Source organism: Canis lupus, chromosome 22, assembly GCF_048164855.1.
Source record: "Canis lupus baileyi chromosome 22, mCanLup2.hap1, whole genome shotgun sequence".
In the NCBI taxonomy this organism is placed as follows: Eukaryota; Metazoa; Chordata; class Mammalia; order Carnivora; family Canidae; genus Canis; species Canis lupus.
This window is the reverse complement of record NC_132859.1, coordinates 42,432,741-42,458,148: the sequence shown is the minus strand read 5'-3', so window position 1 is coordinate 42,458,148 and position 25,408 is coordinate 42,432,741. Positions and strand designations below refer to the sequence as shown.

Sequence of the window (25,408 nt, the reverse complement as noted above, 5' to 3'; positions counted from 1 at the left end):
AGATGAGAGCCTAGCTCCCTTGCCACAGGTCACAGTGACTCTGAGATGTAACTTACACTCCAGAGGTCCCTGTGGGATCAGGCTTCAGTTCAAGGCCACTCTGCTAATCACACCTTTCCTTGGCTTTCCACACTCCCAGGTCTGGCTTCTCCAACTTCCATATGAGTTTCCCCTGAAAGCATTTCTCTAATAAGTCACTAGTACACACCATTTTCCACCTCAGGGTCTCTTCTGGGAACCCAGCCTAGGACAGAAGCCTAACATATGCAAGTAGAGTGAGTGAAGTATGGGAGGGAAGATTACAGACCATTATTGTGTTGACTTTCATACTTTCTTCTTTCTCATTTTTTTCAGTTTCCCTCTCAGAGAGAAAATCAAGGCCAGGGTGGTGGGAGGGAGAGTGGATGTGAAAACTTAGTATTATAAAGTTCTAGATAGACAGTGCCCTTAAAAGCCTATGGAAAACTTTGCTATTTCAGGAAATGAGTTGCTGGCAGCAGACACTGCTGGTTCTGAAGCCATATAATTTATGCAGCCCTGAAGGTCATGGGCAGCTTCAGTGGATGGTTTCTGAACACCTCCATGCCTTCCTCCCTTGAGGCCCTATACCATTCTCTGCTTTTGGATTTTCCTGGCCACAGAAGTTTCCAGCTAGCACATTTCAGAAAGGGCAGAAGTGCTGGAGAATTCATTCTCCTAAAATCAATACAGGGCAGTTGGGAGTCAGTGAATGAATATCTCAGCCTCTTCACCCCTTGCTGGGTCAGTTGTGAAGTCTAGGTTCTATACTGTCTCTCAAATGGGTCCTGGCAGGATTGAGTTCCAGGTGTCTGCAGTTGTAACCTGTTCATGTGCCCAACCTTTTTTGGGTTTCTTCCATTCTTGCCTCCTTTCCTCACTCCCTCACTATGTTTCCTTGGATTATCTGCCAAACAAGCTCCCTTCACCCAGGTCCTCAACTCAGGGTTGGCTTTTGGTGGAAATCAAAGCAAGACATTCAGTTTGCGATAGACCCAGCCAGAATCTGAAATCAAGATCCAGTCTTGAGGAAAAGCAGTTATCATAAGCCACGGCTGTGTATGTGTCTGATAGGGAAGAGGGAGTTAGGGGTAGAGGCTGCTCCAAACAGAACTCAAATCTAGTCTGATGATGGAAGTATCTCAGGAAATAAAGGTAGGAAGCTAGCTATGGACTGGGTAGTCAAGGTTTTGGTTAGGGGAAGATTATAGTTTGTAGATCTCAGGGCAGCTAGACTAATTCCTGATGCCACCAGCTGGCAGTCTGGAGTTTTTCACACATCTCCGCCTTGATCAGGTCTTACTCTGGAGCCAGTGATGAGACCTCCTTGCCCTGTGCTGAGCATAGCTGGAAATGGGTAGCACCCAGGCACTCCTGGATGTCAGTTTTTTTTTTTTTAGATTTTATTTATTTATTAGAGACACAGAGACAGAGAGAGAGAGGCAGAGACACAGTCAGAGGGAGAAGCAGGCGCCATGCTGGGAGCCCGACATGGGACTCGATCCCGGGTCTCCAGGATCCCCTGCCTCCAGGCCCTGGGCTGAAGGCAGCGCTAAACCACTGAGCCACCGGGGCTGCCCGATGTTAGCTTTTCAAAAGGCCTGTCAGCTGGATAGCTGGGTTCTCCAGGATGGGAAGTAGGGTGAGCAATGGTGCTAGGGTTGCAGGTTTGAGTCAAGAACAGAAGATCTTTTTTTAAAAAAGATTTTATTTATTTATTCATGAGAGACAGAGAGAGAGAGAGAGAGAGAGAGAGAGGCAGAGACACAGGCAGAGGGAGAAGCAGGCTCCATGCAGGGAGCCTGATGTGGGACTCCATCCCAGGACTCCAGGATCACACCCTAAACTGAAGGCAGGCACTTAACCACTGAGCCACCCACGCGTCCCAAGAACAGAAGATCTAAGGAGAAATAAAGATGCCAAAACACCTTTGCCTACTAAACTGGACTTTGTGACCTTACTGAGGGCAAGTCATTGCTCTGTGGGCTCTTTTTACATAGGTTAATATTAAAGCATTTAACTACCAGTGACACACAGTCACTGACCAATCAAAACAGCCTTAGTGTGAGTAACCAGAAAGCCCTCCTCTTAAGTACCAGTCCTGTTAAGGGTAAGATAGGGTCCGTTTCCAAAGGAAGTCAGTTTATAGGCAGCGGAAGAAAAATTAGGTGGGATACAGTTTTCTCAGTACACAGGAAGTTGTCACTCCCTCTTCTGTAAATTACACCATAATTACAGGAACATGCTCAGATTACCTGGAGTTGTTGCCCTGTTTCTGAATCTCTCTACTCAGCCCCGGGAGGACAGAGCATGGCAGGGGGAGAAGATCTACCTTGGAATCTCCAGCAATACACACAACCTATGAGATCCAGGTTTTTTAGGTCTTGATTTTTTCATTTGATGTGCGAGTGTGTGAGTGTCAGAGTCAAGACTAGAGTAAGGCAAATGAGGTGCTTAGGTTGTAAAATTTAAGGCATCACTCATAGTTGCACAGACCTGTGAGTAAGTTCCTCCTTAAATTTTGCACCCTAGACTCTCAGCTTGCCCTCCACTAATCCTGGCCCTGGTGTGTGTGTGTGTGTGTGTGTGTGTGTGTGTGTGTGTGTGTGTGTTAGAGAGAGAGAGACAGAGACAGAGATAGAGATAGACAGAGACAGAAAGATAAAAAAAGAGAGGTGGCAGGGGGCCTTCATGCTCCAACAATAATCCTCCTGCCATCATTTGCAGAGCACTATATCATAGGCCTGACACTGTCTGAAGAACTTTTCTTGCATTATTTCCCTTAATTCTCACTAACAGCCTTATGTGGTGGATATTATTCCCGCTTTACAGATATAAAACCTGAAGCTCAGCTAGAAAGAGGCAGAACTGGGGTTTGAGCCTAGATCTAGTTGCTCTCAGATTCTGAACACTTAACCACCAAAGCACACAGATCCACACTGTGTTTCAGTGATACTCTATGGATCCAAGTCCTCCTGCAAGTACAGCCTATCATCTGCCTGTCTTTAAGGATAACCATTGTATCAAATTGTAAACTAGCATAACAGAGCAATAAAGTGTAAATTATTATATTTCAGAAGTATTCTCCAAGGTATGAAGCAGTTCCTACTGCAGGGAGCTGTCCTTGGGTACCAAGTTTGTTCAGAATTTGATGAGCAGTTCTGTTTCCATGGGATTTTATTTATACCTCCCTTATTACTCATTTAAAGCAATGAGGATGATTTATATTTATGGATCTCTTTTGAGAAGCATAGGATACTTCACCATCTCTCCCAAGTCTCAAACCCTGCATATACAGGGGTTATAATCTCTGTTTCACAGATAGGAAAAAGAGAGGCACAGAGAGATAAATGGATCAGACAAAGGGCACTGAATGGGGGTGAATCTGAGCCTAGAATACACTGACCCTACACTCCTGCCTGAGTACCCATGGCCTCTTTGTAGTGCCTTTGCTAACCTAAGCCTTGAGGAGGATGACACTTCATTTGAAAAAGGACCTATAGACTCTGCATAGTTAGCATGGAGCAGCTGCCTGGCCTGATTTAACTCCCCAAAGAGTGATTTTTCTGGTGCCCAAAGGGTAATTGTTTCTTACCCATTTCCATGTAGCCTTTTACCTACTTGCATTTCCATAGAGCCTTGATAAGAGGGAGGATGAAGTATGATCCTAGGCAGCCCAGCAATATTTTCCATATCTGTAGGAGAAATGAAGCCTTTAGGGACTTATTGTCCTCTCATGCCTGGAGGAGATTCCACAGGAGTTGTGGATTGTTAGGTGGTGGATAGTCACTTTCCAGAGCAATCTTTGGAGGTCAATGCATGGTGGGGAGGTGGGGCAAGATCAGCTTTCTGGTAGCCTGGCTTCATTCAAAGATCTCAGAAGCCCTGAAGAAATTCTGGCTTCCTTCTGTAAATGTCTTTTGTTCTGAAGGGTCCTGGGTTAGGCAGTGGCCGGCAGTGGGAGGTGGTGCTCCCTGAGAAGGGCAGGGCAAGCAGGGACTGGAGACTCAGAAATGGAAGGAAGTTTCTGAAACAAAATGGCAACCCATGCTGGCTGCTCTGTCTTCATTTTCAAAACCAGAAATGCCACAGGCATATAAGGAAGGTGGCTGTATCTCAGCAACTAACATAGAAACTAGAAAAAACTCTGGGACTGTGAAGATGGTAGGATCCCAGGGTGAGGTGATGGTGGCATGGCAGGGGCCACAGCTGGCTTTCCAGCTGTGCCTTTTCTCTCCCACATTGCCTTGAGAGGCTGATGGCCCTCTGGGTCATTTTTCACAGGGCAGGAGGAAGTCCCAGCTGAGAGAGGTCCAGATGGCAGAGGGAAATGCAGATGGTAACATGTGCAGGTGGTTTGGCAGTCTTCCTCCTGCAATGGGGTGAGCCCAGAGTGCTATCTAAGGGCTCTGTCCTGAAAGGTGCTTCTGGGGGAGCACAGTGGGAGCCCTTCATCTCCAACCAAGTGGATATACTGGCTATGACAGCTGACTATCTCAAGGAGTTGGAGTGAGCACTCTGAGGGAAGGGTTAGAAGACCTCTGAGAAGTGCATGTGCTATTAGCAAACCCAACAAATGGAGCAACTTGTTCAGGAGGAGCAATGCTGATGGAACAAGAATTTAAAATAAGCATAATAAATATCCTCCGGGAGATCAGGAAGTAGGAATAAACATTTATGAAGAAAACTAATTAGAGATAACAGGCATGAAAAATAGATTTGTTAAATGAGAGCACCCAATGGGTCGGTTGAGGAACATTGGAGAGTCCGCTACAACATGAGTTATTGAGAGGGACATTTGGGTCAACCCTCTGACAGCTGTTAGAAAGGGGGAGAGATGGAAAGGACGAGAGAAATCAATACGGAGGCCAGAGTTAATGAGGGTTGACAAATGAGTAAATGGAGGAGAGAAAATAAGTCTCTGAAGAATGAATGACTGAGAATTTTCTAGATTTTTAAAAAAGATTTTATTTATTCACTCATGAAAGACACACAGAGAGAGGTAGAGACATAGACAGAGGGAGAAGCAGGCTCCCTGCGGGGAACTCAATGTGGGACTCCATCCCAGGACCCTGCAATCACAACTTAAGCCAAAGGCAGATGCTCAGGCACTGAGCCACCCAGGCATCCCGAGGATTTTCTAGATTTAATGAAAGAATCCAGTCCTCTGATGGATGGACACATGGTGTGCCAAACAGGGTAGATTCATGCACACACACATCAAACACTGTAGAATGAAATTTAAATACATCAAAAACAGAGAAAAGATTCCTAAGAAAACAGATCTCTACAGATGAGTTCATTTCAAACAGACATCAAACCTCTCAACTGCCACTTGAGATGCAGGAAGAATAGACAGTAATGTCTGCAGAGTGGGAAGAAAATACCTTCATACCTAGAATTTTATATACATCGAAATCATCACTGAAATATGAATAGGAAGAAAGACATTCTCAAGGATACATGGTGTCAGACGCATGCACGTAGAGACCCTTGAGAAGGTGTCTCCTGGAGGAAGCCATGAGATGTGGACGCGATAAGGGTGAACAAATAACTGATTCCAATTTATTGTCACCTAAGTAGGTGACACGTTAAAGTGTATAATCTGGTGGAGAAAAGGGAGAGCGGAGAGAGGTGAAGGGGATGTGGGAGAAGGTCAAGATCTCCTTATTCAGATGGAAGACACACACCTGGATGTGGAGCTGCTTTTTTAGCACTCACAGCTGCAGCCTTGATCAGTGGTCCCTCCCCACTCCCCAACCATTTACAGAGACACCTGAAGCAGAGTAGACTTTTCTAACAAATACCAACCATAATGACAGAGGTTCTTCTCCTCCTCAACAGCAACAATAACAACCATCCTGAATCTTGTCCTTCAAATAAGAAAAATTTTGGGACAAATCCTGGGATTTCAGGAGAACTTAGGGCTGGGAAAGTCTCATCTGACCAGAGGGATTGAGTTGCTCATAGGTGAGAGCAGTGCCACCCCTACTTATCTTCTGCCTCACTTCCCAGGATGGCCAGGGCTAAGTGGTCTGGTCTGGTGCCATCCCTCCCACTGGCTTCATCCTTCTGTGTGGCGATTTTCTCTCTCTGCCCTCTCCATCCTTATTCCCCACCCTACCCTTGCTTCCCCAGCCCTTCTCTTGTATTTCCTACTGGACTTCACTTATAGATTTCTTTTTTTTTTTTTAATTTATTTATTTACGATAGTCACAGAGAGAGAGAGAGAGAGGCAGAGACACAGGCAGAGGGAGAAGCAGGCTCCATGCACCGGGAGCCCGATGTGGGACTCGATCCCGGGTCTCCAGGATCGCGCCCTGGGCCAAAGGCAGGCGCCAAACCGCTGCGCCACCCAGGGATCCCCACTTATAGATTTCTGATACCACTTTTGAAGGATTTTGGTATGATGCCAAGCTACGTTGGTGTCTGGGTCTTTCTATAGTAAAGCGGTTAGGAGTTGGGTTCTGGAGCCTCCCACCCCCTGCCCATGTGCTAGCCGTGTGAGATTGGACAAGTGAGTGCTTTTTTCTGTGCTCCAGATTCATTGTCTGTAAAAGAGGGAGTACCTGGGTGGCTCAGTGGTTGAGTGTCTGCCTTTGGCTCGGGTTGTGATCGTAGGGTCCTGGGATCGGGTCCCGCATTGGGCTCCCCATAGGGAGCCTGCTTCTCTCTCTGCCTATGTCTCTGCCTCTCTCTGTGTCTCTCTTGAATAAATAAATAAAATCTTAAAAAAAAAAAAGAGGGAGTACTCATGATCCTTCCACCTAGGGCTGTTGTGGGAGTGAGATCATGCAAGACAAGGGCTTCACGTAGAACCTTAAGGATTTAGTAAATGTTAGCGGTTTGGTTCAATACCATATCCTTTTTCTGTTGTGTCTTTTATTTTTCCTTGGAATGACACAATAATCCTAAAATTATGAACATGTGTTACAGACTAGTGCCACCTAAATGACTTGCTGTAGGGCTTTTCTCCAAAAGCTGAGAAGTGGTCTGATCTGTATTTTAGAGAAATATCTATATCTGTATTTACTTATACATATATAAATAAATATATATACACACATATAAATACACACATATACAAAAACATATGCATATACATACACACATATTATATATATATGTAAATAGATACAGAGAGACAGAGAGAGACAGAGACACAAAGGGAGACTATGAACTCCGTGGTAGCTGGCTGTGGTGAGTACTTTGGCTTAGAGCCATCAACAGATTCAGTTGGCAATTGGAGTTGTTGCCATGCATGAACACCCCAGATACAATCTGGTGTTTTGAGGATCTGTAGGTGCTCTTCAGGGACCTCCTTTCAAGCAGCCCCAAGCCTGATCCCCCTCATTAGCATGCTACAGGCCTTTGGCCCCTTTCACTTCTCAGAACATCCTCTTTCTTATTCCATGAACAGAGAGGACTTCAAACTTGAAAAAAGATCACCAAACAGCCTGTTTTAACTTCCCCCTGGCTTCACAGGGCTGGGGACCCAGGACCCCTTCCTCCTTGCTGCCCCCCCTGCACTGCCATGGGTCTCCTGGCAGGTGCCCAGATCAGGCCCAGCTTCTTAGGTTTACCTCCTCCACTACAAATCATCCCCTCATGGCTGGGCTGTGAAAGCTGATCCCGGGCTGGCCCGTGTGAACACTCTGGCCCTTGGGGCCCTAGGAAGAGGATCCCACAGAGGTAGGGCTGAGAGATGAGCACAGATGCAAGTTGAAAAGTAAGGGGGAAGGTGAGTGGATTTTGAATGGGAAGGACTGGCTGCCCAACAAATGTTCACTCTCCACCTGCCAAGTGGAATGTGCTCAAACATATGGAGGATCTAGTCGGCTGCACAGCAGGCATTCTGGCCAGAAACTCCTGGAGAGTGGGGCCAGACTCGCCTCCAAATTGTACCAGTGCGGCTACTATATCTCTGCTTGAATATGCCACAGGCTTTTCAAAAGCAAATCTGTGCCAGCCTGCGCTGCTCCTCCTCTCATCCTCCCCAGCCCAGAGGATGCCTGCTAGCTGCTGGCTGTTAGCAATCCCTTGGGCAAGGTCTCCTGGAGCAGAGATCCAGCCCTTCTTGAGATGGGACCATAACCAGGATATTCGGTGTCATTTTTTGGATACTAAGCTTCATGTTCCAATACCCAGCATAGTGCCTGGAAGGTAGCAGGAATTCAATAATACTAGTTGAATGAATGGGGAGGACTTTACAGAAAGCTGGATTTTGTTTCTGTTCTCAGCAAGTCTTTTCTGTGTAGAGGTATGAGAGAATTAACGTTTGTATTTCCCTGGGCATTGGTGGTGGTGGTTCACCCCACCCCCAGCTGCTGCGGAGGGCTGCTACAGCTCACAGCAGCCTCTCTTTTTTGGAGAATAACCCTTAGAGCCCACCTTGTCCAGAAATTATGAGTATCCCCATCCAAAGCAGCCCATAGACACTGACTTACTGATAACAGGGTACAATGCCCTTAGCTGCTTTGAGGGGAGGCAACTCTGTCATAGTATTTCTGCTCCAGAGCCCCCATTAATTTCAGGCCAAGGCTAAACTTTTAAGCTCAGACATGTCTGCCCCTCCCCTTCCTTGTCCTGTTTCACTCCCTCCATGAGCTGAATCCTTGTCTCAGGCTCTGCTTCTAGGAGAACCCAGCTAAGACATCCTCCAAGAGACTTCCGCTTTCACTCTGAGCTCAGAACTGTTGAGTTTGGAAGGGAACTTAGACATCAAACTCCTTTATTGAAAGACAAGAAAATCAAGGCCCAGTGTCCGGGCTGGGCTGGGAGCAAACCCACCTCGACAGATTTACTTAGCAGCTGAGATGCTGAGCATGGGAAGCACTCGCTCTGGCCCATAAACCTATATGCTGGGGTGCATGGGGGAATCTTCTCTGCCAAGATCTAAGCTCATTTCCTTTTCACCCCCAGGGTTTCCAGGGCTGGGAAGCGGGTGCTTGATATCTGTACCAAGACAGCTACAGGGATTCTGTTCACAGGATGGAAAAAAGCCATTGTTGCTGCTTTTACAACCATGAGTCAAGCCTATCCCTGGGTGACTGCCCTCGGTTCCCATGCTTGGGAGGGGGGGACTCTGTGGAGCACTCCATTTTTCTTTTCTTTATCATTAAAGTCTATCTTCAAAGTATTTCTGTTTGTAATCATGTCCACAGCGGCCTCCTTTCAAATGTGAACCTCTAGGTGGCCACAGCCTGGCTGAGATGCTGAGGGCTCTGCAGGCTTCTAAGAAAGACCTTGAAGGGGTTTGCCCACTCCACCCCCAAATGTTGAATTCCTAACCCCAGTACCTGTGAAGGTGACCTTCCTTAGGACTAGAGTCTTTGCAAATGCACTTATATGTAAATTACGGTGAGAACATGCAATCGGGGGACAAGCCCTCAGCCCACTATGAAAGTGTCCTTCCAAGAGGGGAGAAGACAGACACACAGGAAGAACGCCAGGTGATGACAGAGGCAAAAGCTGGGATGAGACAGCAGCAAAGCAGAGGAAGCCAGGGACCGACTGCCACCACCAGAAGCTGGAAGGGGCAACCAAGGAGTCTATCCAGTCTCAGGGAGTGTGGCCTGACTGGCACCTTGATCTCAGACTTCTAGCCTCCACAACCTTGGGAGAATTGATTTCTATTATTTTGAGTACCCAATTCATAACACTTTATGGCAGCACTAGGAAATTAATACAGGGTTGTTTCTGGAAACCCAGGCTACTGTGTGCCCTTCATGCTTTGGGGAACCAAGTGCCTAAACAAGAAGCAAGAAGAGAAGCAAGTTAATTGGTATCTCCACTTTGGGCCTCCTACACCCCAATGGGGGTCTGAATTCCAAGAACGAGAACCCAAGAAAGAATGAGTTCTTGCTTCGTTTCATGGCAAGGTTGTGGGGTTGTGAGGGGAAAAGGCTGTGGGGACAAACAGAGAGCAGAGCTCTGCCCGGGAACGAGGCTGCCTGAGTTCTAATCTGGAGTCTGCCTCCAGGGATTAGTTGGAACACACCAGTTTACCGTGTTTTCTCTGGGACATAGCGGACTTTGGGGATGGGCTCTGTACCTGGTACCACAACTTTCTCAAGCCCAAGAAGGCCCACCTCAGATTTTCCAGTTGAGGTCTTAACGGATTGCTTTTGCCCTGGTCAGGCTCGAGGAGTCCAGAGAGTCCTGAGTTCAGATTCTGAGCAGCCATCTCTCCCTTCCTGCATCCTGCTTCTGCTAGACTCCAGCTCCCATCAGACAGTCTGCATTCGTGCCTCAGTGGAAGACCCCCCAAAAGGGACCCCACACTGTCCACCAAGGTCTCTCATTTTGGCTCTTTTACCTTTTAAAAAAATCTGATGAAGCTGTTGGTCTGTTCAAGAATTTTATTATAAAGACATAGGGGGAAATTTCCCTTATCATGCTTATTAAGAATGCTTTTAAATTCTTCCAAAATTACTTTTTAAGAATTAATGCAATACAACTAATGAAATAATACAAAGTTATATATGAACACATATATACATGTAGCCATTTCTACCTATAAGTCCTTCCACTCCTTCCTTTCCTGATACCTCACTTCCTCATCCTCAAGTTTGCTGTTGGAGAGACTGCTGAAGGCTACTCAGTATCCATTCTGCCTGCTTAGCTCAGTTTAACAAACCTCAGCTTTTGGGTATTGCATTGCTTCCTAGCTATAAGATTACATTTTCTAGCTCCCTTTGCAACAATATGTGGGCACATATCTAAATTCTGGCCAACCAGATGTAAGTGGAATTGTCAGGTGAAAGAGACTTCTCAGAGGCCTCCTTTAAGAGCAAGTTTTTCTTTCCCTCTTTTCTTCCTCTTTCTTGAGCTCTTGAATATGGATATGTTGGCTAGAACTCCAGCAATCTTTTTGGACCATGAGACCAAGGGCCATACCGTGAAACAGTGTAGAAGTGACCCAGAAGAAACCATTCTCTCTCTGGTGACTTTGTAGAACGGTCATTTTGGACTGCCTACCTTTAGGCTTCTTTGATATATGGGAGAAATGAACTTCTATCTTAAATTACATTTTTCCCCTAGTTTCTGTTACTTGCGACAAAACCTAATTCTATCTGATAACAAATGCTGGCAAACTCAATGTTTCCTTCCACATAGTTCTCCAGGTCATACAAACAGACACAGATACATAAACATTTATGTAATTGTGTTTGTGTGTGTGTGTGTGTGTTTAAATGGAGTCAATGAATGTCTCTGCTTTTGGCTTTTCTTTCTTGACAATGCATTGTAGATATTGAAGTATTGCTTACAGTGTCCAAAAAAGAAAATAAAAAACAAAACTGGAAACAACTTATAAAGGTTACTGACCTTGGCTGGTGGACACTCTTTCCAGCTCCAAGGCAATTGGGCTAGAAGAAAAAGAAATTTGATTATGTTGGACCAATTCCATCATGAAAGGGACAGCATTTTGTATAGGAACTTATTCTGGATACGAACTTGTCTTTCTCGCATTCAGTGCTTCTGTCAAAACTGCCATCCATGGAATCCACCATCATGGTATTCCACACAACATTGCTTCAGACCAAAGAACTCACTTCATAGCAAAAGAAGTGCAGTAATTGGCACACGTTCATGGAATTCATTGATCTTGCCATGTTTCCCAACATCATGAAGTGGCTGCCTTGATAAAATGGTGGAATAGTCTTTTGAAGACTCATCTACAGTGCTAGCTAGGTGACCATACCTTGCAGGGCTACTGTAAGGTTTTCTAGAAGGTGCTTATGCTCTGAGTCAGCATTCAATATAGGGTGCTGTTTCTCCCATAGCCAGGATTCACAGGTCCAGGAATCAAGGGCTAGAAATGGAAGTGGCTCTACTCACTATTACCCCTAGTGACACACCAGCAAAATTTTCTTTCTGTTCCCATGACTTTACACTCTGCTGGCCTGGAGGTCTTAGTGCTTGAGAGGGGAATGGTGCCACCAGGAGACACAAGGATTCCACTGAATTGGAATTTGAGACTGCCACCAGGCCACTTTGGGGTCCATGTGCTTCTAGTCACCAGGCAAAGAAGGGTGTTACGGTGTTAGCTGGGGTATTGATCCTGAATTCCAAGGGGAAATTGGACTGCTTTTCTACCATGGAGGAAGGAGGAGTATATCTTGAATACAGGATATCCCTCAGGGTATCTCTTAGTATCGCCATGCCCTGTGATTAAGGTCAATGGAAAACTATAAAAACCTAATTCAGACAGAACTAGTAATGGCTGAAACTCTTCAGGAATGGGTTTGAGTCACTTCACCAGGTAAAGAAGCATGATCAACTGGGGTGCTTCCTGAAGGCAAAGAGAATACATAGTGGATAGTAGAAGAAGGTAGTTATAAATCCTGACCATGTGACCAGTTACAGAAACAAGGCTGTAATTGTCAGCAGTATGTCCTTCTTGTTTTATGAATGTTTGTGTGTATATATACATATACTAAGCAAATATCATTGTTTTCTTTCTTTTCTTACTTTCTTATCATGTAACATAGGATAAATTGTCTTTATATAAGTATTTAAGTATTATTTACCTTACATCATAGTATTTAATCCATAGGATATCAAAGAGAAGGATAACGTGCACTCAAGGAGTTTATCTCTTTTTCTAGGGAAAGGTTTTTTCTGGGTTGTATGCAGAATAGTTCGGTGGAATTATAACCTTCTTATTATTTTTATCCAGACAATGATGTATGGTTTAAGGAGATATGTATAGGTGCCAAATTGACATGCGGTAGACTTATGATGGTTAATTTTATGTGTCAAATTGACTGGCCTATGAGATGCCTGGGTGGCTGGTGATACATTATTTCTGGATGTATCTATAAGATGTTTCTGGAAGAGAGTAACATGTGATTCAGTAGATTGAGTGGAGAGACTGGCCCTCACCAATGTGGGCAGCATCATCTAATCCATTGGGGGTCTGAAAGGAACAAAAATACAATGGAGGGGTGAATTCTTCTCTCTTCTTGAGCTGGGACATCTATCTTCTCCTGCCCTTGGACATCACAGCACCTGGTTCTTGGACTTTGAGACTTACACTAACAGTTCCTCTGGCTGTCAGGCCTTCAGACTTAGACTGAATTGTACCATTAGCTTTCCTGCTTATCTAACTTACAGATGGCAGGTTGTGGGACTTTTTGGCATCCATAACTACATGAGCCAATTCCCATAATAATTCTCCTCTTCTGTCTATCTATCTATCTATCTATCTATCTATCTATCTATCTATCTATCTATTCATCTATCTACCTACCTATCCCATTGGTTCTGTTTTTCTGGAAAATCTTGACTGATACAAAGAACCTATTTCTTGATCCTTTCACTGAAAAGCTGAAGCTTTTGGTCAGGCCCTGGAAAAATAAGCAAAGGCTGGAAAGACAAAAATCACATAAAATGATCCCTGCTATACATTTTTTAAATTAAAAATTATTTTTGTGAAGACATGCATGTTTGACCCCTGAAGAAGAGAACTTAATTGATATATCTGCTGAAATAGGGGAAAATAAAGGCTTGAAGTGAAAGAAAGACTGGTAGGCTGTTGCAAACACTTGACTAGTTGGGTTGAAGTTTACCAGGTATCTAGTATTAGCAGCTGCTAACTTGACATATGACTCAGAGTAAACCACTTTACCTGTAGGCCTTAATTTACCCCCTAGATATGATGAGAAGGTCTGTTGGGACCCCTGTAACTCAAAGATTATTGAGTTGTGAGTAAATTGGATCCATCTCAGGATGCGAGGACCCTCCAGGCAAAGTTGCCAGGTCTGTGCACCAAGCCACTACTGCTTTCCTTTGGGTTGCTATACAGTGCAGGTAACTCCACAGACCTTGAGGCAAATGCCTAGCTGCCTTTGGGTCAGCTCCACAGAAAATGTCTAGAAAGTCTAGTCTAGAAGGGCAGGTTGAAGGGTCAGCATAGGGCTCGAAGCATCCTTCTTTTAGTGACTTGCTTGGGTGATATTTGTAGCACAAAATGAAATAAAACAAACAAACAAAAAGCCCAGGAAGATAAGTGCTCCTAGTTCAGTGTGGTGCGAGATCCATCAGAGTGTGGTGGGTCCTCAGAGGAGATGATTAGACGCCTTATAAGAGATGGGCCAGGCCATCACAGGCTATGCCAGCAATAGACAGAAGCAGCTTTTAGTTGAGGGAGACAAGAGAAGAGAGAAGGTAGCAGGCTCATGACTGGGGTTCTTTGTTGAATGTGGATTGACTAGATGATGCTGTCAGAGAGAGGAATTCCCTAAAAGGGTATTGGGAAGCCTGTGATATCCCTAGGATATCTGGAGAATGAGGTGTGGGGGTTGGAAGTGAAGAGAGGGAGGCTTCACTGAAAGAACCACAGCCAGTGTTGTGCCACAGATGCAGACTGGTGGGGATGCTCCTGCTCAGCTGACTGCTGGACTCTGGATGCTATGACTACAGTGCCCCCATCAGCAGTAGGAGGAAATCTCCTCTGTCCTTGCTTCTTTGGGTCACTAACTTCCAACTAGAAGTCTTGGGAGGGTAGGTGTGATTGGCCTAGTTCCAAGCCTAGACCACTTTCCTATGCCCTACCTACATGGTGTCTTTGACCTCTGTGATGGGAGGCAAGATTCATGGAGAAGACTCTAAACATAGGAAAATGAGGTTGGGATACCAGGCAACCAAAAACAAAAGGGAGGAACAAATCATTATTGAGTAGACCAAATTAGTTTCACATGAATGTATCAGATCTTTTCAAGGCTTAGAGAAAAGAGACTAAAGGTCAAGGTACAAGGTGGGAAAAGTGAGTTTGAGGGTCTATAAGAGTCCATATATTAGTTACTCATTAATTAGGACTTGAAACCAATTAGAACTTGGATAAAAAATATTCAAACCTGATCTCCATCAGTACTCCATATGATTAGCCTGATTCATAGTTGAAGAAGGGAGTGTGACCTGGGGTGCCTTCCTGCATACATGCTTGAATGGAGAGGAAGTGGACCAGGATGACCTGTCCCTAAGATTGGTCATCTGAAAACTCAGGAGGTCCAAAAGAGTTTGGCAGCAGGTCGGGTGTCAAGCAACAGCTTTCAGCCACTCCCATGGGGCAGGCAGGAAAAAGTAACTCCCCATACCAGTGGCAGCCAACAAGATCCTATAAAAGGTAGATACTTTTATAAGAAGCAAGGTTACCACTTATTCTTCCCCCAAGCACCAACGTCCTCCCCCCTTCAAGGGTCACTCCCAGGTAGTTCCCTAACCCTGGGACTGTGTGAGAAGGTCTTTGGGCACCCTGCTCAGATCTCTTAGCAAGAAGAGTCATATCCACATATGTGCCTGTCTGAGTGCACATACAAGTAGCCTCCCCTGGAGTAAGTCAATTCTTCCTTGAGACCAAGAAAACACAAAGATGGTGGCTGGGTAATGGGTGACCATGAAGGTTTGGGCCTCCCTAGGCCTCCTACTCACTCTCTGGACTCTAGAGGAAAAGGAAGAAAAGCTCCAATAGAGAGGGCACCTGGCTGTGCCTAGGAGGGCCTTGAGGGGCTTCAGAAAGGGGCCTACCTGGGAGTGACCCTTGAAGGGGGAAGGACGTTGGTGCTTGGGGGAGTAGGAGGGATAGTCCTTGCAGGGAGATGTGCAAGGCAAAATCCTTCAGCACCCTGCTCTCCTCTTACAAAGATGGTCAGTGAAGGTCTGAGCCTTCCAATGACTGATTCACTGAAATATTTTTCTCAGGTCTTGCTACTGCTTGGGTCCTCAACTCTATGACTTGAAGCCAGGTCAAACAGTAACAGGTATTTATGACAGCATGAGATTTCATACCCAGGGATGCAAGAGGAATCTTGATGATGGAAGAGGTTGCTATGAGACTTTTCTAAACCACTCTAGGTTTTCAGGAGTCAAGCATGGTGATGATGTGGTCCTCCCAGAGACAGGGGCTGTACCAAGAAAATGTTTCACAGGTAGTAGTTAAGCATGGTAACTTGGATATAATTGTCAAGTTACAGGGCTTTTCTGGCCAGAGAATCAGGGAATATTCAAGACAGGTGGAGCCTCAGAAATATTCTAATCGGGGGCCCAGAGAGAGTGAGATTTGAGGTCACACTGCTATGAGTGCAAGAACAGCTGGGCACTAACAATTTTTTGTGCCACTGTGTTTTAGTACTCTTTCTGTCTAACTCAGGGAATTGTGAATAGACCCAGAATCTTGGTCCTGGAATTTTCTGCCACTGGAAGCAGGAGATCCCTTAATGGACTTGCATCCTCACTGGTTACCATTTTCCTGATCCTCACTGGGCCAGCATTATGAAATATACTGATTGGCTCACCTGGGGAACCAGGTATATTTTAATATCCTAAACTATTGAAATTAAGAATGGGAAATGTGGATTTCCATGGAGAACTGGGGAGCTGTTTCTGACAAAAGGGGATCTGATTGCTTAGAAGACAAAAGCCATAGACGTTCACTCTGCTAGTCTATCTGAATCTAAGTGCTTCCTCTACACTTGGGTGCAGGTGCCTTGAGTTTCGCTGACACTGGAAAGCCCAGACTGCCCTTTCTGGTTCCCTGGGAATCCCAGCCTTGCCTGTTACATTCAGGTGCCCCAAAAGTGCAACCACTAGGCAGTGCCATTGCCAGACTGTCTGGGAAAAGGGAGGCAAGTGGGGGAGCAATTGAGTCTGCCATAATATATCACTCTACCCCAAATGAAAAGATTAAGCAGCTTATTATTTTAACTGTATAACTCATTAAAAGAAAATGCATAGTCTTATAGTCTTTTTGACTGAGATAAAGTACCTTATTAATGCTTGATACACCTGCCAAGGATGCAAAGGGAAAGGCAGTGAGCCTTGTGCCTGGGGACCAGGAGCCTGAGAGACCCACACAGGATGCCCACCCTAGAAAGCCTGAGGGCTTTTGAGTACACTGCCTTGGCCTCTGGGGACAGCACCTGCTTGAACAAAGGTTGCATCCTTGGGGAAGGGTGGGCAAGGGCAACAGATGTAAATGTCTGTGCTTTCTTGGAGCTGTCTCAGGGCTGAATGTTTTCACAGGCTGTGGTTGAGCATGGTCACTTGGATCTAGTTGTCAGAAAATCCAGGAATTTTTGAGACAGGTGGAGCCTTGAAAATCTTCCAGTTGGGGCACAGAGAAGGTAAGAGATTTGCTCAAGGTCACACGGCTGTGACTATACAAGTCGCTGGGGCCCTGATTCTTTCTTGTGCCACTATGTTGTAATACTCTCTCCATCTAATTCAGGGAACTGTGTTTTTTACTGCAGAGATATACTGTTCCTGTAGGTGATGTGGCTGGCCTTCTGGATGTCCAGCACTCTGTTCCCATATAGCCCTATAGCTTTGTTATAGCAAGCACTTGTTACTCTCAGCCTGCAAGCCTTCTCTGGCTGTGGGGTCTTGTTGCTGGTACATATGGTACCAGGCAGTTAACCATCCCAGGAGAAGCCTTCAGCAACAAGACCTCGGAATTGGTAGATAAATACCCCTCCCTACTCCTCATCCCTGACTCTGACCACTCTGAAGCATATTCTTCACTGTTATTCTCAAAGTATCATGCCAGGACCAGCAGCATCAACATCACCTGGGGACTTGATAGGAATGCAAATTCTCAGGCCCTACCCACTTCAGACCTACAGAATCAGAAACTCTGAGTTTGGAAGCCCAGCAATTGTTTCAACAAGCCCACAAGGTGATTCTGATGTGCGCTCAGGTCTGAGGTTCTATTCTATAGTCTCCTAGAGCTTCCTCCCTCAAAGCCTTGGAAGGCTGCTTATTAACATGGCTTGCTTGGTCTCCCCTCACTTCTCTGCCTCTCTCCCCACTCCCCTACTGATGCTTTCTGAGATGGGCTCCAAATGATGAGATGCTTGCACTCAAACCCTTGCTCCCTGTTTCCCCCAGGGCCCAGCAAAGACGCTGGTACAAAGGGGCCCTGACACCTCTGAGGTGTCTTTTCTCTTTCTAATAACCACTGCTGGTTCTGCACACAGCATGGGGGCGGGGGGGATGCAAAGCCCTTAATAAGTCCCATCCTGCATACCAATATGTAAACTGGCTTGTTCCCACCCAGGCACCAACTACTGCCAGTGTGTAGCCACACTACTCCGAAAAATGTACTAGTGTCACCAAACCACAGAGAGCACTTCCTTTAAACGACAGCAGCCAAGAGCTGCTCTTTCCACTTTGGTTCTAATCAAATGGAGTAGTATTAGCCACCCCACAAAACACTAAGTATAGATACTACATTTGCAGTCCCGCAGGGCTCCACCCTTTCTTAAAATACAACCTTGTTGGAATTTTTCCCATCTTTTTCCTCTGTAGGCAAGAATTGGTGATGGACAACTCCTTTGTGTTGCTGTCGGCACCGCGGACAGGAACTCAGCTTTCTTTTTTTTTTTTTTTTTTTTTTTTTTGGAACTCAGCTTTCTAAAGGGTCAGGATTTGTCCAGCCAGACTGGGGACATGGGGAGGGTTTCTGCTACATAACTGAGGTCCAGTGGATTTAATAGGTCTGAGTGGGAATAAAAATGCTAATTGCCTTGATTTATTGAGTACCAGGACAGGTGTAGGTATTCTTCTACAGGTTGCTGATTGTCACTAGAGCCTGGCACACTGCTAACTAGCGTCCCTGTAAGGGTAGGTATAGAGGGATTTCTAGGTCTCTCATCCTGCCATTTATGAGAGCTTGCAGTGTGCCGCCCCTGTGCCAGCTGCTTACATGTGTTAGTTACTTCCAGTGTTGGCTGATTGCATGGCTCCCAGCCCATGGTTGCACAGCCGGAAGAATAAAACAAAGCAGATATTAACTGTGTTGCTAGTGGCTACTACAGAGCAAAGGAGGATCCTTCTATTTTTTCAAATCAATAATTATAAGAAATACATTTTAAAGGAAATAAATTAATACCAATTGCTTCCATATATATGAGTGGTAAAATAGACAATTCTGTCTAAGAATGTAAATATTTTATAATCTTGGCTTCTTATTAACAGCTTTATTGAGGTACATTTTACATAAAAATTCACCCATTCCAAGTATACAATTCATATGCTTTTTAGGAAATTTGCAGAGTTATGCAATCATTGCCATGACTCAGAAGTTAGTACAGCATCTACACCCTACCCCAATAAGATCTCTTCTGCTGATTTACACTTCATCTCTGTTTCTACTCTGGCCCGAGGCAACTACTAGTTAGTCTACTTTCTTTCACCCTAAATTTGAATCTGGCTGTTTGGGAATGCAGTATTTCTCAGCTTCTGTGTTCGCATTTGTCCAACTGGAGATCAGACAATAGTCATCAGGGGTGATGGAAAGCACACAGCCCAGCAACCCAGTGAGCACCTGTTAAATGAGACTCTCACCAGGTACGTGGGGCTGCAGGTGCCTCTTCCTGGGGCTTGGTTTCCTCTTCGGTAAAGTGAGCATCCCGGTATCAGCTTCGCAAAGTTGCTGAGAGATGCATGGTGGGATAGTATACTGTGAGCTAGCAGGGTGGCATTATCCTGATTCGTAGATGAGGAAACAGAAGCTTAGTGGGCAAGGTGCCACTCCAGAATTACTCAGCTAGAATGTGGTCGAGCTGGAGCTTCTATTCCGTCGTTCTGGTGCTGAGGCTCAGGTGTTTTCTACTATGCCCCAATGGTCCCCCAAAATGAGTAGCACCCAGGCACATTTTCAAGTCTCTGAGCTGAACAGAATAACATAATTCTCCACTAAGCTTGCCCATAATCAATCTTCATCATGAACTGAGAGAATAGCAGCTTTTTAAAAAAGTTTGAGTATAATTGACATACATGTTACGTTAATTTCAAGCGTACAACTTAGTGATTTGCCAAGTCTATATGTTATGCTGTGTCACCACAAGTGTCGCTCCATCTGTCACCATACAGCACTATCTCAGTATCATTGACTATATTCTCTGTGCTGTGCCTTTAATTCCTGGGACTTATTCACTCCATAACTGGAAGCCTGTATCTCCCTCTCCTCTTCACCCATTCTGCCCCTCCCCTCGGGCCCCTGTATTTATAGGAGACTATCAGCTTTTGCTGCCAGCTGCTACTGGAGATGCACACATCCAGCTAGCAAGACCTTTGAGTTTCTTCTAGATTCACAGTTATGCTGTCTGTGGCTTTGCTGAGTTCCTATGTGGCAGCTGGGGCCCAGGCAGCTAAGGCACCTGCTTGCATCCCGCAGGCTCCTACCCGTCACTCAGCAATTCCATTTGAAACTGGTTCACAGAAAGTGTTTTTAATCAAGGAGGGTCACTGTTTGTCTCTCCAGCTCTGTTAGCCAAACACTGGGACTCACCTTCCCATAAGCACAGGGTCACTCCCATAAGAGGCAGCCTCACATTCTATAATTCTGACCTTGGTGACCAGACTCTCAAGTCATTCTGCCATTAGTCATTTGCTAAAGAGTCAACCGGCAGGTTTTGTCCCAGGAAACGAAAACGCCATAGTTCAAGTGGTGTCTGGGATATGAAATCTCCCAGATCACTGCTCAGCTCAATACATTTGCCAAAATAACTACCTGGAAAAAACAACAACAACAACAACAACAACAACAACAACAACAACAACAACCCTGTGACACAGAGCCTCCCTGAAATTCTGAACGGGTCTGTAAGGAGTAAGGCAGGAGGGATTTATCAGATGCTGGAGGCTGCTGTTGGCCTTGTGTGGGTCATGGTCCCCACTCTGGGACACAGTTTACTCCTTTAGAAAATAAGTTGTTCAGTCAAGGTCTTTTTTCTTTTTTTTTTCCTTCTTCTTCTTTTTTTTTAGTTATTTTTCTATAGCATTCTCCCTCCACCCCCACACATTCCAAGTTCTGTTTTTATTCACTTTATATATTTGGGGTTTATGTAAGATTTTATTAAAAAAAAAAGAATTCCATTGATAAAAAGAATGGAAAAAGCCTGGGTTTGTTGCCTCCAGCTCTAGCAAATAATTTAAGACTCGGTAAAAGATTTCTTTCAAAATGGAACACCGTCCCTGCGATTGATGTAAAGTAGCACTTGGCCAGCAAGCATTCTACAGCTTTCTTTACAGATAGTGCTTTAGGAATTCACCAATGCTTGAGCCTTCAGAAGTTTTATTTGGAACAAGAAAGTAACAAAAGCTATGCACACGTGTGCATCACCCTTCAGCCTTCAGACCGATAATCTGCTCTGGTTCTAGCTGCCTGCCTCCTCCACGTAGACTGCTGAAGGAGGGCTCAGTAACTGGAAGGTCTCAAGAGGGCCAGTGGAATGGGTACAGCAGGAAAGAGTAGAAGGTGCTTTGGTGAAGCTGCTCTAACATTTTGGCCAGAGGTTTGTTTCATCCGTCAGACCCAACTTCATATACTTTCAGTCAATAGTACGCACAGGGCTCCCTTCCTCCCTTCCTGGGAGCATGAGCCTGCACGTGCATGTGCTTGGTGTGTGTGACAGAGAGACAGGGCCTGGGAAGGAGGCAGACAGAGAGAGAGAAAGCTACAGATAAAGGTACACAGAGAGAAATATTCACAGAAATAACATTACATTGAAACAGACCTACACAGGGACCCCTGCGTGGCTCAGTTGGTTAAGCATCTGCCTGTGGCTCAGGTCATGATTTCAGGGTCCTGGGATCGAGTTCCGCATGAGGCTCCCTGTTCAGTGAGGAGCCTGTTTCTCCCTCTGCTCCTTTCCCTGCTCATGTTCTCTCTCTCTCTCAAATAAATAAAATCTTAAAAAAAAAAAGAGAGAGAGAGACATACACAGACAGACAAACCAAACTGGTGGACAGCAAGATAAATAAATAAGAGAAAGAGAAAAACAGAAAGAAACCGAAAGAGATGTGGTCAGCCCCAAAACATTTGTTGACTACAGCTTAACAGGGATTTTAGAGAGTTAAGACACATTAACAAACATGACCTATGGATTGTATTTAGATGCTGATTTAAGGAATTAATGCTAGATTTTATGACTGTGCTAGTGGAATTGTGGTTATGGTTTTTACAGAGTCCTTATTGTTTAGAGGCATCTGAAATATTTATGGGTGATGTCTGAGCTTGTTTCAAAATAGATTATTTTTTGGGGGGTGATAGTGGGTGAAGATGTCCATGATCATTAAAACTGTGTGATGTGGACAGGAGGGGTCCTTATATTATTCTGCTGCTTTTGTGTGTGTGTGAAATTTTACATAATATGAAGTTAAAAAATATTTGTCAAATGCCCAGAATGAGTCAGGCATTGTGTGGGAATGGAGGCAGGGAGAATAAGACAGACAGAGACACACATGGAGATGGAGAGATAGAGACAAAGACAGAGATAGACAAAACCCCAGAGAGACAGAGACAGAGACAGAGAGACAGGAGAGAGAGAGGAAAAAGAGAGAGGGAGAGGGAGAGAGAGAGAGATGAGTGCTCAAGGCATGTGTCAAAGCAGGCTTTATCCCAATGATATTAGGATATTGACAAATATCCCAGCATTCCTTGGGCAGGCTAGGTTAAAACCCAGATGACTTGGACAGCAGTCAGTCCACTCACCACCAGCCAGTGCAAGTCTTCAGCTCCTGGCAGAGCCTTCTGTACCTGTTTCTGGGAACCCTCTAGGAGCTTAAGCCCAAGTCCATTCAGCCACCACATGGTGTCTCTAGGCTCCGAGCCTCTTTTGCTGGCCCTTGGCTCCAAATGCTGACTCTGTGGGGCACCTCTGTCCTTCTGTCTCAGTGGGCACTGGGGTTTCTCTGGTCACAGCTCCTGCATCCAGAGGACACTCTGATGCATGTGGGCACCTCTGTCCTTCCCTCCCATGGGTCACTGCTGCTTGTCCTGGGCATGGCCATGCCTGCTGGACATCTCCATCCCTGCCAGTCTGTGCTTCTGCCCCACACTGGGAACTGCCAGCCTAGACAAAGAAAATGGTAAAGCCTCTGCATGCACAAAATGCACCATGGAGGAGAGGGGGGTGTCTCATGCTAACTCAAACGGAGCCAGGGATTGCGGGATCTGGGCTGCTCTGGCCTCAGCACCTCCCAACTCCTCAGTCAACAGCACTTTCCCCTTCACTGATGGTGCCCTGTCTGCCAGGAGAGACTTGAGTCCATGGGGCTGACTGGGACAAATCCTGGGGAAAGTCCCCACACTGTGCCCCACTTCACTCCCTTCTAACACCCAAAGCCAAGCTGACTGCCCTTCAGATGGCTTCCCTCCCTCAAGGTTTTGTGGTCTCCAGAAGTCTGCCCCCTTACTTCCCACCCCTGAATGTCTTGACCCAGACAGAGATGGAGCTTGGCAGAAAGCCAATCCCTCCTGCAAGCACTTATCTGAGTGGGAACTCTGCATGCCCTGTGCTCTGTGCTGTCATGGCTCTTCCTTGCTGGACATGGCTCTTCCTTAGCCCTATCCTCTCTCTAGTGTCTCCCTCTGCATTTAAATTCAAGGGGGACACCATGAGCCTGATGGATGCTCAAGTCCCCCTAGACTTAGTCCTCTGAGTCCTAAGAAAGGCAGAAACTTCCAGCAACGAAGGAGTGATTCCTAAAACCATTCTCTGAGGGTAAGGATGTGACTCATGGAGATAGTTTCATCTTAAGGTGGGGATGACTCCTTCCTCCATTTTCCTGTGTCATTAAGGAAGGAAGGATTCTGGCAATGATGGAATAGCGCCTGCAGAGTGCCTGGTGCGGAGTCCTTCACTGGTGGGTTCTCTGTATGTAAGTGTTCCCTTCCCACATCTACCTTTCCTCCGACTCCCGCTAGTAAGATCTCCCCTCTGGGAAGCAGGCAGACCTGCCTGGCCACACTTCTTCAGGGAAAACATGCATTCCAAACCTTCTCTGTGCATCTGGATGGGGATTAGGGAGCAGGTTTATGGCTGTGCGGTAGATGGACACTGGCTAAAAGCTGATGGATTACCCTAAAAAAGAAGAAGGGGAGCATAGAGGAAAAACTTACCTAGCTTCTGCTTAGATTTAGCAAGTGTTTATTGCACACCTGATGTACGTGAAACATTATGATAGGTGTTTTCATATCCTATGAGGTGAATGGTATTATTTTGATAAAAACTATTATTTTAATAGCAGTTAGCATTGATTAGCACGTACTATGTGCTTTAACATATACTATCTCATATAATTTTCATGATAACTCAGCAAGGTGGATGCTTTTGTTACTCTCATTTTGCCAATGGGAAGTGAAGTTTGGGGAGTCCCAAATCCCACCTGTGTTGCCACCTATTGCTCCAGGGGTTGAGTTAGGCAACACTCAAAGGTCCTGCATGTTGTAGCTGTGTAACTTGGAGAAGCCTCTTACAGGGTTCTGATGCTACTTTTACTTCCTAAGGCAACCTCTGACTCGGAATCCAAAGGGGAACAGGCAGCGGAGAGGCTTTCCCTGTTGTTGGTAGAGATGCCAGCGCTATCTGAGATACCGAGACCTCGAGCCAGGCAGACCCCTCGGCCTCATCCCTCCCATTGCTTAAGCAAGCTGGGACCCCATCGCCTAGCTCAGCCAGATGGCTTTTCATGGTCCCCACCGAGGCTTCTGTCACTCAGCTGTGTCAGTGTTGAGACAAGGGTTCACCACTATCAGTCTCAGGTGCAGGGTGGCACGTAGGAGGTGACCCGACCCCACCATTTCTCTCATCCCAGCTTAGAGTTGAGGCTTACCTTTATATTTTACTCCACCCCAAATTCAGGCACACTCCAACTTCCTGTCAGTTCTCTCCTCCCCTGAGATTTTCCAGATGCATAGATGTGGCTTCCAGCCCAGCAGTCCCTCTCTGACCTAGCAGTCTGAAAGTCTATTGACTCCCCCATCTCATCCCATTGCTCCTGTCAAATCAGCCGGGGAGAAGTATAGGTTGTTATTAGAGACTCCTTAGGTCTCCTAAAGCTTGGCTACTAGAAGTGTTTTTTATGGACCAGTGGCGCAGCATCCCTTGTCACAGCTCCAGAACCTGCTGAATGGGATTTTTTTTTTTTTAAACAAGATTCCAGGTGGTTCTTTTTTTTTTTTTTTTTTTTTTTTTTTAAAGATTTTATTTATTTATTCATGATAGTCACACAGAGAGAGAGAGACAGAGAGGCAGAGACACAGGCAGAGGGAGAAGCAGGCTCCATGCAGGGAGCCCGACGTGGGATTCGATCCCGGGTCTCCAGGATCGTGCCCTGGGCCAAAGGCAGGCGCCAAACCGCTGCGCCACCCAGGGATCCCCCAGGTGGTTCTTCTATGTTAGAGTTTGAGAAGGAACGCTAAACGAGTGGTTCTCAAACTTGGCTGCACGCTGGAACATTGGTAAAAACAAACAAACAAACAAACAAACAAACAAACACCAATGTCCTGGTCCCACCTCCTAGAGAGGCTGATTTCCTAGGTCTGGGGGCCTTGGGGGGAACGACTATTAGGAGGTGCCCAGGGGACCCCAGGGTGCAGCTG

At 45.7% G+C, this 25,408-nt stretch overlaps 1 protein-coding gene across 1 annotated transcript in view; it reads left to right on the top strand.

Moving 5' to 3' along the window:
* Positions 1-25,408, top strand: part of LOC140614389 (uncharacterized) — a 41,115-nt gene that overhangs the window by 3,868 nt on the left and 11,839 nt on the right. The gene's annotated exons all lie outside the window — the stretch shown is intronic.